This window comes from Chaetura pelagica, unplaced genomic scaffold (assembly GCF_000747805.2).
Source record: "Chaetura pelagica isolate M959 unplaced genomic scaffold, ChaPel_1.0 scaffold656, whole genome shotgun sequence".
In the NCBI taxonomy this organism is placed as follows: Eukaryota; Metazoa; Chordata; class Aves; order Apodiformes; family Apodidae; genus Chaetura; species Chaetura pelagica.
The window spans coordinates 456,137-474,757 of record NW_009953577.1 but is presented as its reverse complement, the minus strand read 5'-3'; positions in this window follow the sequence as shown (position 1 = coordinate 474,757).

Genomic DNA, 18,621 nt, shown 5'->3' with positions numbered 1-18,621 from the left:
TTCATAAGGCTGGTAAGTGCAAACAGGCAGGGCCCTTTCATTGGAAACAGGCAGCGTGGGATATAATTAAAGAAGTATGCACTGGCAGCTCAAAGAACCGTTTTCAATTACTGCTATTTTGAGAGGATTAAGGGAAAATATTTAAAACAGGACCACTGCAAAAATAGATTTTGTTTGTCATTAGCTTTGAAATAATATTTGACTTAAGGGCTGAAATTTCCGTATGCCAGGTCTGCCCCTGGTGCCACTTTCCCCAGGGGCTGGGAAGCAGCATGGGTATGGAAAATACCCTCCTTTTTCCCTCTCCCTGGTCACTTTTCTCCCTGTGTCAGCCTGGAAGTGATACACGGGGCAGACTCTGACATGAGCAAGATGCTGCAAGGGACTTGTTTGGTTACCAGCCTGCACCTGGGGTGCTCTGAGGACACATTGCTGCTGCCTTCAGGTGGGCATGTCCTCCCACAGAGGGAGCAGTGGCTCTCTTGGTCCATGTGCTTTCCTTGGCCAGGCCATCTATACCTCTGATCCTGGTGATTTTCTGCTGTATCTCTGCACAGCATGAACCTGTGGGTACAAATTTGGGCTGGTTTGTTCTGCCAGTGGCCAGATAGGTGACCTGGAAGATGCTGTTTTGCTGTAGTCACTGTACTAGTAAAAAGATGCTGCCCCAGCCTCCCTTTGTCTCTGCCTCTCCCAGCTCAGGCTGTTCCTTCAGAAAAGGGATGAAGCTGGACCTAATAGCAGGAGTGGAGCAGCATCAGTAACCTTCATCTGGGAAACCATCCCTGGGCTGCAGGTGTAGAGCTTCTGGACAAGACTAGAAACAGGGCCAAAAAGGGAAAGACAAGCTTGCCTTCTTTACCTTCTCCATCATTCCCAGCATGTGGAGAGGACACAGCTTGAGGTGTACAAAACCCATGGTCCTGTGGGGCAGAAATGAGCAGCAGTCATGCTGTAAGCACTGTCACATTCCTAGGTAGGACGAGGTCCAGCTGACCCAATCACAGACATCTTGGTACCTTTAGATATACCTATCATAGCACAGATAAAACAGGGACAGTTGATTTCTATCCATATACAAGGATACCAGACTCATACTTGCAGGTTCAACACCAAATTGTTGGGAAACTTGAGTTCGTTGAGGGTGTCCAAGCTTTGTTTGGTGTGTGCAAAGTGGGCACACTCATCCTGCCTTCGCAGGGCTTGACTTCCCAGAGGAAAGGGTTGTTTCTCATAGCACCTGGGTCAGTTGGGCTCCTGCCTTCCCAGGGGCTCTTAAAGGCCTGTGTGAAGTCAATAGCATGGGAAGGGCCTGGCCACTAAGTGGTGAGAAGGGCTCTCCACTGACATTTGTTGAGGCAGCTTATGAGGCTCAAGCAATAGAAACATTGGTCTTAGCAGGATCATGAGAAATCATTTCTCTGTGCTATTTACAGCAACCAAGGACATATTTTTCCTTTCAGAAACACCACAAGGAGGATGTTTCTCATGACTGTTGAGAAAGAGGGGTCCACCTCAGGGAATAGCATGGGTTGGGGTGGGTAAGTTTGGGGCAGCAAGGCAACACATCAAAGAGAGCCAAGGACACCAAAACCAGAGTCTGGCCACTCCCGTGTCAAAGTGCAGGGCTGCTGGCCTCTGGCTCAGACTCTGTACACAGGAGTAGCATCAACAGGCTGCAGAGATGTCTAACAAGCAGAGGCAACAGAAAACAGCTCCTCTCCATGGATAGGGGTAAGAGGCATTTCCAAATCCAGAGCTGCCTTGTCCAGGGCACACACAATGTAATCTCTTTCTCACAAAGCATCTGATGGGCAATGAAAAGGCTGCAAGGGCAGGGCTTCCTGCCACACTGATGGAGCTAAATAACCCCAGGAGCTACCCAAGGTACATGTATCTGCAGGCTTAGAGGGCTCCATCTTGGTTAGAAAGCCTCCAAACACACCACAAGAACTGCTGGAAGGGAAAAGAATAACACACCAAGCCAGACTGGGTCAAACACACTTAGACTCATGGAGATTTCACGCTTAGCAGCTTTTGAGTGGCTGTTGGGCAAAAAGTACCATGGAGGAAGCCCCATGGAGGACCAGGAGGTCCACCTTCTGCTGTGAGCTCAGAGCCAAAGCAAAGTTCCAAAGACCTGCAAAAATGTCACCCAGAAAGCAGACAGCAGGAAGAGGAGGGCATGTGTAGGCAGGAGTGTGTCTGCAAAGAAAATGGGAAGTTATTAACAGGGGAAGAAAATGGACAGTTCAAGCAAAAAGCAGCACAAGCAGCAGTATTCCAGTCCCTGTAAAATCCAAGTGGGTTTCATCATTACTGCAACCAATTCTCATGTAGCATCTTCTCCTGGAGCCCACATGAGGCATGCAGGTGCCACCCTATCCCATTGGTGCCTCCCAGCCACTGGTCTCCAGCACAGCAACAAGCATCTCCAGCCATTCCCATGGCCCCCATCCAGCCCTTTACTATCCCTCTTGGGGTGAGGCAGAGCTGGGGCTGCAGGACTAGCTTGAGCACCCTGGAATTGTCTCATGACCTCGGTTAAAACCCCAGGCAGTCACCTAGTGGCAGAGGAGAGGGGACAGCTAGGCAGGAGATGTTCCAGCCTCCCTCACCCCTGCCCACCTTCCTCCCCTCTCACATCACGGCCCCTCCTGCCCCTCTGGATCACCACCAGGCATTGATTGGCCAATGGATGTGCCCTGTACTAACCCTGGCATGGGCTGATCCAGTCCTGGTGCTTGTCAACCATTCATAAGATCTCAAAGCATCACCACAATCCCCATCTGCACCAAATCCTCCCACCAGAGGGCTGGGCAGCCTCTCTCAAGACTCCTATGAGCCCTCCAGGAAATATCTCACAGAGAACAAAAATTAGATGTCAAAGAGCAGAAGGATTTCAGCTCTGGCTGAGCTCTGGCAGGTCCCCAAAGCTGGGAAGGAGAAAAGTGTTTCGAAAACACTCATCAGAAGGCAGTGAGGAATTAGACATAGGTCACTTGAACTCCAGCCCTGAGGAAAGGGTTCAAACCCACAGGGTAAAGCCCAGCTGGATGGGAAGAAGCCAGCAGAGTTTTTCAGAGAAGGAACTGCTTGCTTTGTTAATTTGCTGACATCTCCTAGGCTGGGGTTTTTTTCTCCACTTGAGGATACAGATCTGGACCCATGTGCCTGGTGGAGACAGTGGTGCCACTCCTGCCAACACATGGAGCAGCTCCTGATGGTCAGAGCTGGTAGATTTTGGGCACAGACCACCCAGCCAGCAGCACCGTTGGGGGCTCTTACTAGTTGAAGGAGAAGAGCTGTTTTCCCATGCAATGCAAACAGGTTGGGCTGTGATGACCTGGCTCAACCTAGGAAACTTAGATCATAGGTCTGGCCTAAGCAAGTGGCAGTAAGATGTGATCTTTTAACATGTTTTGAGGCTCAAGGAGTGGGTTTCCAAGTACTATTGAGCAGCATTTTGCAGAAGCCAAGCTTGCACTTTCAAAAGCAATTGATTTATGAGCACATTGTCTCAAAGGGACTGTGTCTTCTAGCATATCTTCCTTTTGAAAAACAACTCCTAAAGCACTTGGGGCACTTGTTTTTATGCTTTTATATGACAATCTTTAAAGTGCCTTTAAAGGAGGATGTGAGCACAAGATGACACCTCATAAACAAAGTTATTAGCAGCTTTTGTGTTTATTTTCTCTGGGGAAAAAAAAACAACAACAACAAATATTTTTCATTTTCAAGCATTTAGAGTGGCTGCATGCACCAACAGAGCCCACAAAATGCTTTTATTACTTGCTTCTGCATACTTTGGACTTGCTACTGAGTGGATTAATTGGTGGGTTGACCTGAGCTCTTCCAATAATGTTGAACTGTTTGGGTTTTTCACCAGAACAGCATTGCTGGCAATGAAAATAAAGTATCTGTTGGCTTTGATGGCTTGCATGTCTAAGTGTTCAGTTTGAAATCATGGCCTTTTAGGGATGGGATAAGTTGACTCCTAATAGGAGGCTGCTTTCTATTCTGAGACATTCAGAAAGGGAGTTTGGACCAGCCCTGGAGACTTCTCCAAAGTCATCATCTCCTCATGCAGCAGCCCACAGGAGGTCACTCCATCCAGGTCCATGCAGTGCCAATCAGGCAGGGGAGTTTATTCTCCCTCTGCTTCCAGCTCCAGCTTACCCTGGAAAGATCAGCATCCTTGTGGGAGCTACTTCCAGGGAGATTTATGGCCCAGCTGGGCAGCCAAGCACAGTTCAGGGTTTACACAAAGGCTGGGCACAGCCCCAGGCTGGGTGCTAACTCAGGCACACGCCCGTGCGCTGCTCCCACATCACCAGTTCAAACAGGCCTCCCAAAATGTCCATGCTCAGACTTCACACTGGCACAGACCATAACAAGCCACTGGAGTGGCCAAATCACAGGGCTTCAAGGGGTTTTCAGTCTTCCCAGCCCCTGACCTCAAACAAACACAACAAAATTGGGTTCTTGCCCCTGTTGGCGATGGGTTTGATTCATTTTCCTGTGGGAAGGTCTCTCTGGCCAGTTGCACAAAGAAGCTCCGTGGTCCCAGCTCAGTTTCCAGCACCTGCAGAAGGATCAGCTCCTGGGAGCCTTTGCCACAGCCCACCAGGCACCACCAAATGCTGGACCCTGTCACCAGCAGCGGTGGTTGAAAGGCTGCTGCAGGATAATGGTCTCACCTGAGCTTCAGGGGAGAAAAATACTCTCCACTGCAAGAAAAATCAAAGCGTGAGAAGTGAGGGAGATCCCCCAAGACAAAGATGAAAGGCACCCTTGCTGCAGCTGCTGAAGGAGAGGACGATGGGAACAAGATGCTGTAAATCCTCTCTGATACAGAAACGCTGGCTGCAGCTCCAGGAATGGATTCCTGACTTCCAGCCTGGGCTCTGCTGTTATGGACGATGCCCCAGCTCAAGATGGTGATTCACTGCAGCCTGGAATGCTAAAATACAGCATAGAAAGGCTTCCCCCATCCCCCTTTGTTTTCTTACTTAAACTGTCAAAAAGTTCCATTATTTGTTACCTCACCCTAAGAGCACATGGTATTTCGTTTTATACCTCCCTGGGTTTTCAGAGATACCGGCTTCTCACAGGCTTCCCCCACCGTGCACTTGTGTCTCTATTAACCTCCCGAGAAGCTTCCCTCCCTTTCCTGATACTTGGAAGCTGCAAAAGCCACAGCACCATCTGGCTGCTGCAGCAGCAAACTGGTGCTTTCTGCACTAATTAGGCTGATGCCCCAGCTCCTCAGCCTGCGTCCAAAAAGACCCCCTGTATCTGCTCTTCCCACCCCTATCTCCATTCCTGGAAATTCAAGGCACAGCCAAAAGCCATAGACCTGTTTATGACTTGTTGTACAAACGTGATAAACGGCTGCTCAGAAAACCTCCTCTGAGCTGCTCCTCATATGGCCCTTGCCTGTGTTTTAATAAGCTGATGTTTGGGAATAGTTAAGTAGCTGTCTTGACTCATTTAACACGATGGCCACAGATATTTCATGGAGCTGATGCAGGATTTATGTCTCAATAATGCAATCGTGTTTGGTAAGCATCAGAGTTTTGCAGAGATTTATGCCCCATCAGCAACTCGAGAGGGATTTATAGGGCCCAGCAGAGGTGGGGTTACAGGAGGTGCTGTCTGAGAGGCTCAGAGAACCCTGTGTCTTACTGCTCAAGGGAGATTCCTTGGAGAGGCCAAATCCTGGAGCACTGTAGCCTGCTGACATATTGCCCTGCTAATGTTTTTCATTAATAAAACTAAACACGAGGGCTGAGGGAACTACCTGGTGACAGAAGGAATTCTGTAACATGCTTCCCTTCTTCCAGCTCTGTTCCAGGTGAGGAAGGGCTGTGGGGAACCCACCACAACCCAGCCCCCAGGAGGGAGGCCACACACAACACCTAACTCATGTGTTACCTGGGAAGATGCAGTGGTGACCGCAGCACTGCTCCCAGAAGGGGCACAGGCAGCAACTGGTGAGAGCCTGGAGGCAGCAGCAGGATGCCTGGAGCAAGGATGAATCCCAGGAGGCAGCAGTGGGGCTACAGGACATGCACTTCCAAGAGATGGAGGAGGACCATGTCTCCCAGTCATGCTCCAAACCCAACATTTCAAAATGCCGGGATCTAAGTGCAAACCACAGGGCTGCATTACAACCAACCACAAACCCAACATTGCAGGTGGCTTTTCCAGAGCAGTCCTCATATGAGATCCCTGTGTCTGGCCTTTCCCAGGGGATGCTGGCTAGGAAACAAATCCTCACCTCCAGCAAGTTCAGGAGGGCTTTCTGTCTGCCAGGACAGCCTACTTACTGTTTTTTTGACTGCAAAAGGTTTGACTGGTGTCTTTTTAATTGCCCTGTCAGAGGTTTCCTGCGACAAATGAAGCCAAAGAAATCCTTGAAAATACAAGGGCAGGGAAGAAGATATTTTTCCTTTTGTTTAGGTGAACTGGCCAAGTCTGTGTAAGCTTCTCAAACCATGAGGCTCAGCTGCACTCCAAGACATGATTTCTGGAGCATCACTTTTCCCTGAGCCCCAACAGCCAGCATACTCCCCAAGACAAATTTCTTTAGGTCACAATGGTTCCCTCCTGGGTCTCAGTGTAGACATACATCAACAGTGAGATTAACATGATTAAAATAACTGTAATGAAGTGATTGATTTTGCAGGAAGCAGGTGCCAGAGGGAGAAACAAGACTCCAGAGCAGAGCACTGGAGCTGCTGAGCAGAAGGACCACAACGCTGGGAGCTGCATCACCTTTGTTTTCCAGCTCACATAGTGAGAGAATAGAAGAGGTCAATGTTGATGAGAAGTAAACTAGCTTTAGACGTTGTTTCACTCCTGGTGAAACAGGAGTATTACAGCAGGTATTAGGACAAGTTCAGTCTTCTGCAAACAATGGCACTGCATATCCTGTAATGAAGCTGAGTCTGGCAGTACTATGACTTGTTCAGCCTCATCAAGAGGAGACCAAGACATGCTTTGGCTGCTCTATTGAGAAGTTCTTTGGCTTCAAGGCAGCATTTACTAATTGCAGAACTGCCCAGATACCCCTCAGCCAGGCCCTCCATGGAGCTGCCAGAGCTCAGCTGGGGCAAAGAAACTTGTTATATAGCTGGGTAGAACCATATAGCATCAGGATGGATATCTCCAATCCTGAGATAATGAGAAGTGAAGACATCTCCTAGGAATGACCAGAAAAAACTGGCCAGATTTTGATCAGCTGCTTTGAGCCTGCTCTGGCATCAGAAGGAGCCTGCACCCCCAGGCCAGCAAGCTGGCACACCATGCCTTGAAACCCAGCTCCTTCCAGCTCATCCCTTTTGTCATTAAATATGGGGGCCAATATTAATCACCAAGCCTACATTTCACTGTTACTCATTCATAACAAGACATGGACAACTGCACTGCCAACCTGGCCAGCACGTTGGCATCTTCAAGCTTTGGGTTTTGTAGTGACCCACACCTTGAAGGTATCCCAGGAAAAACAATTGTGGGCAGAGCCACCCAGTGTCAAACAAACCAAGAATGTTTGATTTAATTGAAACAGTCACATTTTAGTACACAAGGGTTTCAGAGGGGGTTTTCACATTTTCAGTCTCTCTTGAAAGACTTTGTATTTGTTTGTTCAGTGTATTTTTTTCTGGCCAGGAATTTTTTTAAGAATTCCCTCCAACTTTCCCCCCCCCTCCTAGGGAAAGTAAACAAAAATCATGACAAGAAAGCAGATTTTCAGCCACACTAACATAAAAAACACTCTTCCTCCCTTCCAGACAATGACCACTGGGAACAAAAGCCCTATTACATCATCCAGGTGCAGGGACAACAGGTCTCATCCCAGCTTCTGCCCCAAGCCCTGGCATGGTCCCAGACTCAATACACAGCAGACCCTCCCCTCCAGGCTCTGCTCACCCTCACCTATATTCTCCATAGGCTCTACCTCCTCTTTATCCCCTTCTCTTTCTTTTTCCTTCTTCCTTTTTGCTGTCCCAGTCAGGCTGTGCTGACTGTTGGTGTGTGACAAAGAGAAGGGCACACAGCTGAGGGATGCCCACACTGGCTGGTGTCCTTAGTCATGGTCCCATTCAGGCTCCTCCAGGCAGGATGAGCACCTGCAGGACTGGAGATCTGCAAACCAAACCAACCAAATCAAACCTCACTGCCCTGTCCTGACTCTTGCACCTACAGCTGGGACTTCACACACATTAATGCAGCTCAAGCAAACACTGGTTGCACATGTGCAGCACATGCAAGGCACATTCTCCAAATGTGTATTTTTGGGCATGGGCTCCATCCCACTGCCATTCAACTTCTCCCCCATGGTTACAAAGCCAATGCAAGCAACAATCATCTCAAGGCCACACACAGCCAGCAATGCCATCTCCTCAAAGGAAAGGTATGGAACAGGACCCACCTTTGCATGCACAGCTGCCTCAAGTTGCTCTGGGGTCACACACACGTGTGGCCACACAGGTACATTCATGCTTGTGCCACATGTCACCTCAGCCCCTGCACTGGGATGGCTGTGGTGAAGCCTGACCACAGCAGTGAAGGCTCTGCCAAGGTTCCCAACCTGTGGAAGGAGAGCCAACAGCCTGGCACCCTTAGTGGTCTGTGATGTGGTCTTTTTAATCAGGAAAACAGCAACTTTGCTGACTTTTCTATTCTAATCCTGTTCCATTCTCAGCAACAGCTCTGACTGTAATAAACAACATTGTAGCCCAGACTCAAAAGCTAGTGACTGTTGATGGGAAATATTTTGTTTCATAACAGTGCTTGCAGCCAGCAGAGCACATGAGAACATTTTTTTCACGAACACAGAAGATGCTATTTTTAGCTTTTCTCCCCCATATTTGTGGTGCTGGGAGGAAAGATGCGCCAGTTTCAACATCTTGCAGCAATATGCACTAACTCCACCCGTGCCATGGAGAGGGGGTGTGAAGAAGTCCCAGTCTGGTGGCTGGGTGGTGGGATGACCATGCTCATTATAGCCTGTTTTCCTCATTTTCCATCCATCTACAACTTTATAGTAGCCAACACTAAGACCATCACCCTCAGGACATAACACAACACTCTGTGCAGACCCCCAGCCCCAAATCTCACCTTTTGGTGCTGGCTCTGGGCCAGCAGCAGGGTGAGAGCAGGGGCTGGTTGTGTCAAGTGCCACAGACATCTAGTGAGGGACATGAGAGCCTGGGCAAAGGGAGAGGTGGCTGGTGATGATGGACAATAGGAGGGGTACAAGACACTCAGGTGTTACCCAATGCATCCCCCCTTTGTTGGCATCCTTCTGCCCCTGAGGGGAGGGTCCTTCCCCTTGAGCAGGGAGCAGACTTCATGCCCAGTGTCTTTCCCACCTTGCCTCCTTTGGGATTATGAGGTCTTGCAGCTTCCCTGCCTTACTGCAGCACAGATCCACCAAAAATCCAGACCTGCCGAGGCTCCAGGTACACCCAAGAGCTCCTGACCAGGGCACCAGAGACATTGCAAACCCAACAGCACTAGCACAGACAGAAACAGCACTGAAGTGCATAGTCAGCTGAAAGCATGTTCTTCCATGTCCAACAAAAATACGTTCTTAATAGCCATGGAGCTAAGTGGAGTCACCCAGAGTTATGATTTCCTTTCAGCAGATATTTCATCTTCAGGCTGTCACTTTCACTCAGGCCATGATTAAAACAATAAACCCCAGAGAAGCCACCCTGCTCCCCGTCAACAGCTGCTTCTCCTCCCCACGCTGTGTTGGGAGCCATTCATCACCAAAAGGAGGGAGGGGAAATTAAAGACAGATTATAATTATTTATTATTCCAAGCTGCCACACTGGGCCAGCAAGGTCTCCTTGGTAAAGCGAGGGTGGCTACAGCTGGAGCCCTGCAAATGTTGATCAAGGAGGGAGAAGTCACACTGGGGTATAAGGGATGCCTTCCTGCTGCACTTGCTCAGCACCTCTAGGACCCTTCATCTTTCTTCTCATGCAACAGGCAAGTCATTGTATTGAAAGGATTCCCCTTACTTAGTTCTGAAAACCTCCTTGGACATTTGCATTCCATCAGGGAAGCCCCACCTTGACAAACAGCTTGCAAAGGGGAAAGTTAAAGTATTGTGCATTGCCAAAATAACCAGTAAGTGCATCACTGTAGCTCCCAGCCCTGGTCACAGTGATCTTGGGCAACCTGTTCTCCTGGACTTCCAGTCTTCCTGGTCCCTATGATCTTGGACAGCCTGTTCACCTGGATTTTTGCTCTTCCTGCCCTGTGTCTGCACATAGATGGCACTGGGGGGGGCCACATGGCCTTAAATAAAATGGGTGATGGGAAAGAGCAGGCACCCAGGTTGTCCTCTGAACCTGCAATGTTGTTTTGTCAGCACATGCAATTATTGTAGAGTTGATGAGCAAGATTCAGCCACCCAGGCTGACTGCAGGGCTTGTTGCACAGTCGGACAGGACACCTAGAGCCAGCCCATGGCAAAGACAACAGCCTATACCCTGCAAAGCTCAGGGCATGAGGTGTCCCAGCAGGGACATTTCACTTGGGCCACAAACACAGGCATTGCAGAAATACAAGTTTTCTTGAATTTTGTTTTCCAAAGACTCAACATGTTCCACTCCAGCAAGGCTGGAAAACCTATCGTGTCAGTGCTCCTGCCATGCCTGCACATACTTGCATTTCCTTACAGTATTTTTAGAGATTTCCACTCCTTGGCCTGATTTGGGATGAAGTCAAATATGCAAAATCTTGGAAGCTGACACAGGAAAAGAAACTCCATTTTTCAACCAGCTTTAGATACAGCCTTCAGCTGTGGTGATAAATCTTCTGCCAGCCTGGAGATCTGCACTCGCCTCCCAGATAAGGGCCTAACACGGTCCAGAAAGTCTTTGTCCCCCAGCCAGTCCAGGGAGGGGCTGCTGTTCCACCCCTCCAAGGAGAGGTTGAAGCTTCCCACCAGAGGCTGCTTCCACAGCAAGAGAGGGCATGTGGCAGAGCTCCCTGGCTCCATGTCCCATCCAGCCTTCCCAAGCCAGAGGAGTAGAGACCTCAGCTATCTCCCCATGCTTCATCATCTTTACTCCAAGACAGCCCCACTCCCCAAGGGTCCTGTATCTACACAACTCACATCTTGTTGCTGATGCAGGAGAGGAAATGATGGGGCTGGGGCTTGGAAGCAGTTCAGCTCCCAGCCCTGCAGAAGGACCAGCCACAGTTCAGCCATGTCAACCCACACATCCGTTGAAGACTCCCCAGCACAGCTCCTCCAGAAACTGTTCCTACCTGTGCTGCTACAACAGTCAGTGGGATTTTGTGGGGTGCAGTCCCACTGGCAAAGCACCTGCTGTCAAAGCCACCTCCTTCCACTGCAGCATAGATCTGGTTTGTCCTTCTGGTCAAACACATGCCTTTCAGGTCCACACCAAGCAGCTCTTCTCAGGCAGGATGGCTCTTCACCTCAATCTCTTGTGGAGGAGGAACACCCTTAGCTGTCTTCACACCTCTTGCAGCAGGGGATGAAGCACACACAGGAGCTGCATTTGTTTTGCCACTAACCACATGGACTTCCATCAAGCTGCACCCCAATCAATTAGTCCTGTCTTTGTCTCTAGTTTGACCACAGTCCAGATGTGTTGTCAGACCAGTCCCAAAGCTGCACATTTGCTGGAGGAAAAGCCACCATGTTAGCTCAGCAGTTTTACAAGGACCCACTTCAGAAGTGTAGTGTGACCTTTCCTGTCTGGAGATGGGCTTTGCTGGGAGCACCCACCCTGTCAGCCCCATGGTGGGGATGGAAGGAGGGAGCCATGGGAAACCCACATGTTCCACACTCATCTTGGGGAAAATTCACCACCTCCTCTGCTCATTGGGGTTGGCCATGGAGGAGAACTCACCTCCTTTGCATGTGGCTGCTTTATGGGCAGGGGGAACCGATCTCACCACGCAGCCCTGGGACAGCCTGGCCACCACAACGGGGTGCTGCACAGCCTCCCGAGTTGTGTTTATAGCCCTGCTAATTTTAGCATCTCCTATTTTCAAGGAGGGATCCACCCAGCCCTGCACCAAAACCACCTCTGGGCTGGAAAACAGCAGCTGTGAGACAACATCTGGCATCGCTCGGACAGGCAGAGGCAGGAAGCGAAGGAAAACAGCGTCTGTCCGAGGCTGCTGAGGGAATCCAGCTAGACAGAGCTGGCCAAGATGCTGGAAAGAGTAACTCTAATCTTAAAGTTATTAAAAGAAAAAAGAATGGGACCTTGTAAGATGCCTGTTGCTGTTTGTCAGCCTGCTGTTAACTCCCACCACCCCTCTCCTTGCCATGACTTGGAGATGTCAATTCCTCCTCCCCGCCAAAGTCATCTGAGCTTCATCTTCACAGGGATGAAGATGAAGGGACCAGGGCAAGCTCCAGACATCTCCTGGCGTCACCTTGAAAGGAGACAATCCTTTACTTTTTAACTTCACTTAGAAATCAACACCTGGCTCTTAGAGGATGCAACCACCTCACCAGGACTCCCCATCAGCTCCACAGACACCCTCCTGCCCCATAGCAGGCACCACAGGATGTGTAAGAGCATTTGGGCACAGCATATGGTCCTCACTAGCCTCAAAAAATGATTGCTGGCCTTCCTTCCCTCTCAGAGACTTTTATTTGTAAGACCTGACTTCTGAATGGCTTTGGGTACACACCACATCCCTTAATTGCCTGTGGGTAGGAAATGCAGGTGCTGCAGGCCCTTGGAGGTAGCTGGGGTTTCCCCACTCTGTCTGTTCCGAATTTTGCCTTTTCATGCGGCTTCATCACATTTGCTGAACACACTCTTCTGCTCCTCTGCACATCCAGTCTCCCAGTGCCACCATTCACTCCCATCTCACTCTACTGCAGGGAGGCTTTAGGCAGTGCAGGTTTTCCAGTGTGTCAGAAAGCCCTTGTCCGAGTTGAGGGTCACATCTGAACAGGGCTTTTTTGTACAGAATCAGAGAACCTGGGATCAGCTTCATCTGCTTTGCAAGTCCCAGTCTTCTCCGAGCCGTGACCACCTCTCCTTCCCCATTGGGATCAAGAAGAAAACCCTCCATGGGAATAGCCAGGACATCAGGCAGGAAAGGAGTCTGGCAGACAGCCACAGGGATTAGCTGCAGCATCCCAAAACGTTTCTGGAAGCAGCAAGTGCTGCCACAGAGAAACCATGAGGGCGAAGGGTTCATCTGGCAGCCCTGGGGAGCCACAGACCCCTCCAGCATGATGCAAAGGGCAAGCTCAAAGCCATGCCAAAGCTTGGGCAAGATGCAATCTGGGCACATAGAGAAACCATGAGGGCGAAGGGTTCATCTGGCAGCCCTGGGGAGCCACAGACCCCTCCAGCATGATGCAAAGGGCAAGCTCAAAGCCATGCCAAAGCTTGGGCAAGACGCAATCTGGGCACATATGTTGCTCTAGATGGGCTCTGTGCTGGGCATGGGAGCACTGCTGGCAGGACCAGCTGCTGATGTCACAATGTCCCAACTGACTGTTCCTCTTTTTCTACAGGAGTTTATCCAGGTGGGTGCAAGCAGGAGCAACCAGCCATGCTGCAGAAAAAGCGTTTTCCAGGGGCATGGTGCAATTTTGGACTGGCACCTCTCCTTCAGCATCATCCCAACTGCTGGGATCCAGAGAGAAAAACATCCCTGGGAAAGGATCATGGACTTTCTCTAATGCAAGGCTCCTCTACAGCATTTCCACAGCTGTTGGGTTCTCATTGGAAGGAAACCTCAACCAGGAAGCCTCATACTCAGCCCCTGCATCCACGTGGTTGTCATTAAGACTTCACAGCTGAAAACTGATCTGACACCTGTTGGGATCAGAGTAAGAGTAGCTGGATCTACTCTTCCTGATCCCAAAGAGAAGTTGTGATGAAGATAAGCAGCATCACTCCTTGTCAGTGAGTGGTAAGCCAGAGCCAGGATTTCCCTAGAAGAGATAAAGCCCAAGTGAATAGATATCTAGTCCCACAGAGGTGGGAAATAGTATATTGGTGTAATGTTTGGTCAGATGTTCAGGAGATACCTGCAAGAGCAGTGTGTGGCAGCCTCCCTGCATGCAGCAGCCACTGGGTGTGGGGAGGCTGCCACACGCTGCTTCTACCATTGCTTTTATTTGTCCTTCTGAAAAATCCAGGCCAAACTGGAAGCTGGAGCTCTGTGGAGTGCTAACTTCTCCTGCATTGGTGTCTGGCAGCCATCAGGTGAGGAGCTACAGCACAGCAGTGCCAGGAGGGGAGATGGATAATTGCCTAAAGGGAGCTGAGGTGAGCCAGCAGCAGGCCTGGATGGACATCTGAGGCTTGTTTCAATTCAGTCTAAACCACTCCAGTCTCAAAAAACAACTTGGAAGCTAAGCTATTTGCAAGTCTACTTCTTTTGGCAATCAGAAAATAATAAGAAAGAGGCTGATACTGTTATTATTTCAGCTTCAGAGAGGTGAATAATCAGCTTTGCAAGGAATGCAAGTTTGGCTGACTGCTCAGGGATTTGCAGACATATTCAGGTCCTCTTAACAGAATCTATCTGTGGGCTGGGCTGCTGAAATTTAACTGCTCCTTGCCTGTTTAACCTGAACATACAGTGCCCATGGAGGGTCAGAGACCAGCTCAGAAGGAAAAGAGGAAGCCAACCCAGACATGCTCAGGATTCCCAATGTTTGTCTCAAATTGGAATGAATCACTTAACAACCAAGAAGGGAAATCACAGAAACCCTCCAGCACCAGACCCTCAACATCCCCTCCCCCCTTCACTCCGGTATCATCCCCCAGTGGAGACCTGCTCTCCAAAGCACAACTCACCAGCTCCAGCTCAGCTTGGTTTCTTCCTCTGGCAAAAGCTCCTCCCCACTACCTACCTACTTTAATAGCCTACTGTACTAATTAGCCCTCGTTAGCCTCTGAACCCCCTCTGACCATCTCCCTTGCTTTGCAGTGAAGTGCTTTCCCTCCTGAGCCCAATCCTTTTTGCCCCCTGCCCAGGTGGTGGGATTCAACCCTTCTCCTAATTTGTGGCTTTCCCTCCTCCCTGCTGTCCACTAATCAGCTGCATGGCATTCCCAGGATAAGCGTGCTGGAACAGCCCCAAGCCCTGCTCTGCTGGCCTCAGTCCTGCTTTTTCCCCTCCAAGGGCTCCAGTGTGTCCTCAGCCCCAGCCAACTCAGGGCAGCAATACATGACACAGACATGGCAGCTTACAGAAAGTACTGGGGAGTCTTTTCCCCCTTTTATTGAAAATTATCATTTCTATTCTAGTGCAAACACTGTACAATTTACACCACAAAGCGAGAGATAATTTATAGGATACACTTCCATCTGGGAATCCCTCCTGCAGCTTCACGCATCAGGCTCCGCCAGCCTCATCAATCAGTCATCCCTGTCATGCTCAAAAATCCCACTTGGAGAGGATCAGCCACCTCATTCTGTCTTGAGGAAAGGGGGGACTGAGAAATCAGCATTCATTCAGAGCAGACAAGGGGAATGTGCTGCAAGACCATTTTCTCCCCTGAATGGCACCCAATATTAGTGATAACTGGGGTAACCTCAGCAACTTCCTGGGAGCTGTGACCAGAAGGCTACTAAAACCCTGGAGAACTCCACAGTTTCAGGATAAGGCCCTTCATTTGCACATGTATTTACATGGTTCAATAAAATACAGATGAAACATACATCAACATAACATTTTGCTTTGGTTTGGCAGGCAAGGAGATGCTGCCTGTTGGCTGAGGTCATCAGCAATTAAGAAACAAACAGCAAACCCCAACCATTTGTCCAGCTGGACTCCATTTAGCACATCCATGTAAACGAAGCAACGTTGTCTTGGATGCTCTGCTTTACATCTTGATGTCAGCCAGCTCAAAGGTGACGTAAAGGTCTCATCTGGACTGACAACAGCCCGATCAGCGGTGATGGCATCTCCAAGCAAACAGCCCAACCCAGGGCCAGACCCTGACCAAAGCTGGAAGCTCAAAAGCTTCCACAGCCTTCCCACAGGAGCAGCTCCATGCCAGCCAATGTAATTCCTCTCAGGAATGAAGTGAGGAGGGTGAACAAGGGTTTGCACAGGCATTTATGTGAGCCCCTCCATGAAAACATCACAGAGCAGGAGTAGGGATGGGTATCTCGGTCCACAGACGGATAATGTGGTACCAGGAGGTTCATGCTCTCTGGACTGTGTCCTTGCTGGCTTCAGGATAGGGTGTCTGTCCACAGGCACCAAAGAAAGCTGCTCAAGGTGCTTCTATGGCAGGAAAGGTGAGTAAAGACTAGGGGAAAGACACAGGCCACCAAGATGCTGAAGGGAACAGCTGAAACCTCCAGGGCAGCCTCAGGCCACCACAGATTTGTGTGATCAAGTGGCTGTCTCTGATGAGGTTAAGTTGGTGGATCATGGAGGAGGACAGCAAGGCAAGCAGAGGGGAAAGCCCCAAGATAAGGCACTCAACGACTAGCTCAACCTGAGTAACATTACATTGAACTGGATCTTTTTGTGCAGGACGTGCTCTTCAATAGTTTCTCCATTTGTGTAGGCACAGGAACCAAAAGTGAGTTTCTAAGTGGAGGCTGAGATTTCCAATGTGGTCACTTGGCTCTAGGAGCTGGAACCACACTACTCATGATGTGATAGAAATCACGATAGAAATATTTGGTATTTCATGATAGAAATATTTTGGTTTGGAGACTTATCTTCTCCAGACTACAGAAAAAAAATACTAAAACAAGGGATCAAACACAATGTTTTTGACTTCTTAAAAAGCAGTGCTTGTCCAGCCTTGCTTCCCTTGCTGGTGTTCTGTCTGCAAGTGTGACCTGTCACTTTCAGCTTTTTGTCCTGAGTACAGTTACATTCTTCTTCCTCAAAACGATCCATACAGGGAGAACAAATTCCAGCAGCAACACACACAATCATGAGCACAAGGTACACCAGCTTGGATGTGGGGCTTTTTCCCCAGTGTTAGCTCAAATACTTTGGCTGGATTTCCATTCATCCTCTGCCAGTTTAATTTTCACCTCAACTTTTAAGAGATTTATTTCTCATTTCCTGCAACACACCATTTCAGACTATCAAAGCCCACTGTCAGACATCTACATATACCCAGTGTGTCTGCAGCAAACACCAGGAGGGAGACCTACACCGCTACCAGAAATGTCCCTTCTGGCCAAGCTTCATTCTTCTTCCCTCATGGTCCAGCCTGGACTATGCAGTAGCTCTGCTACCTTCAGTGGGACTATTCCATGGCAAAGTCCCACTCAGATTAGGCAAGTATCCTGTCCAAGCACTATTTGCCATAAATAAGCCCCCTTCTCCCCCTGGATCTGAGAGGCAGGCACCATTAGCAACACCAAAGATGGTAATTTCCTCAGGATGCTTGCATGGAAGAAACCTCTTTTGAGTTGCATTTTCTCTTCATGGAGAGAAGGAAATTAGGTCTTCATTAGCTCTCTAGAGCCCAGAGGGAAGACAGCAGGTAGAGAGAGCAAAGGAGAGTGGTTAAGGCTACGGGACAAGTCTTACTGCAGCGCTATGGGAACTGAAGAAGACATGGTCTTCACTTGGGATGCCTTCCACTGAGACATCACCTGTCCTCAGAGGGGCTGGCAGAGACTTCCCATGGGAATGTCCCTGCGTATTCCCAGGAACCACATGAACCTATCTGATTGGAGAGGAGATTCCTGTCTTATTGTGTGAAGCTGCAAATGTTTACGAGGAAAATCAGCAAAGGAGCATGGCTCCCTGCAGAGCCACCTCTCGGGGGTTTCTCAGGGGCAGAGGTGAGCTGGTCACCTCAGGTGCTGCTGGAGGCTTTGGGGAAAAGCTCTGACAAGGGTGAGGGAGGCTGCAGCTGGAATTTCCATGCACGGCTCCAGGAACCTGGATGCAGCACAAACACCCAAACATTTTCAATGGATTTTATTTTGTTTAATAAAAAACACCAACCAAGCTTGCATGTATATCTTATATATATAAATATATACAGTATATATAAAACAAATGCATCAGGACAATGCCTTTCCCTGTGGCACAAACTGTAAGGCATAGAAAGGAGTGTCCTAACAGTCCTGTTCTTGGCACTACAGAGCAATTCCCCCCCTGCTTCCCCCCACTCACACACCCACGTTGGCTTTTCTCTCTTCTTTGGCTTTTCAAGGCAGCAGTGCTGGGAATACTCAAGAAAGCAACAAAGTGCTGTGAAGCCTGAGATCTTCCTCACATCTCTGGTCCAGGCAACCTGGGCAGGACAATCTCATCTCCTTGCACTAACAAGCTTCTAGCAGACTAATGGTAATGGTGCTGCCTCTGTGGCACAAGGGACTGGAGGGATGAAGGGTCAGGTGGATACCATGGAAAGCAGTGATGGAACAGCTTCTTCTTCTTCTAGGGTGAGCTGGGGCAGGGGAGAGAGGAGCAAGCTTTGCATCTCAGCATGGTGGTGGGTGGGACATGCCCACGGGCTGAGATTGGCAGAGGTTTCTTTTTGCAGTCCCATACAAAAACGGAAACCAACAAGGGTGAGACTGTCCTTTGCTGAAGAAGCTCGTAGTATATTGAGCAGAAGCAATAAACCTGACAATAACAAGAAAAAAA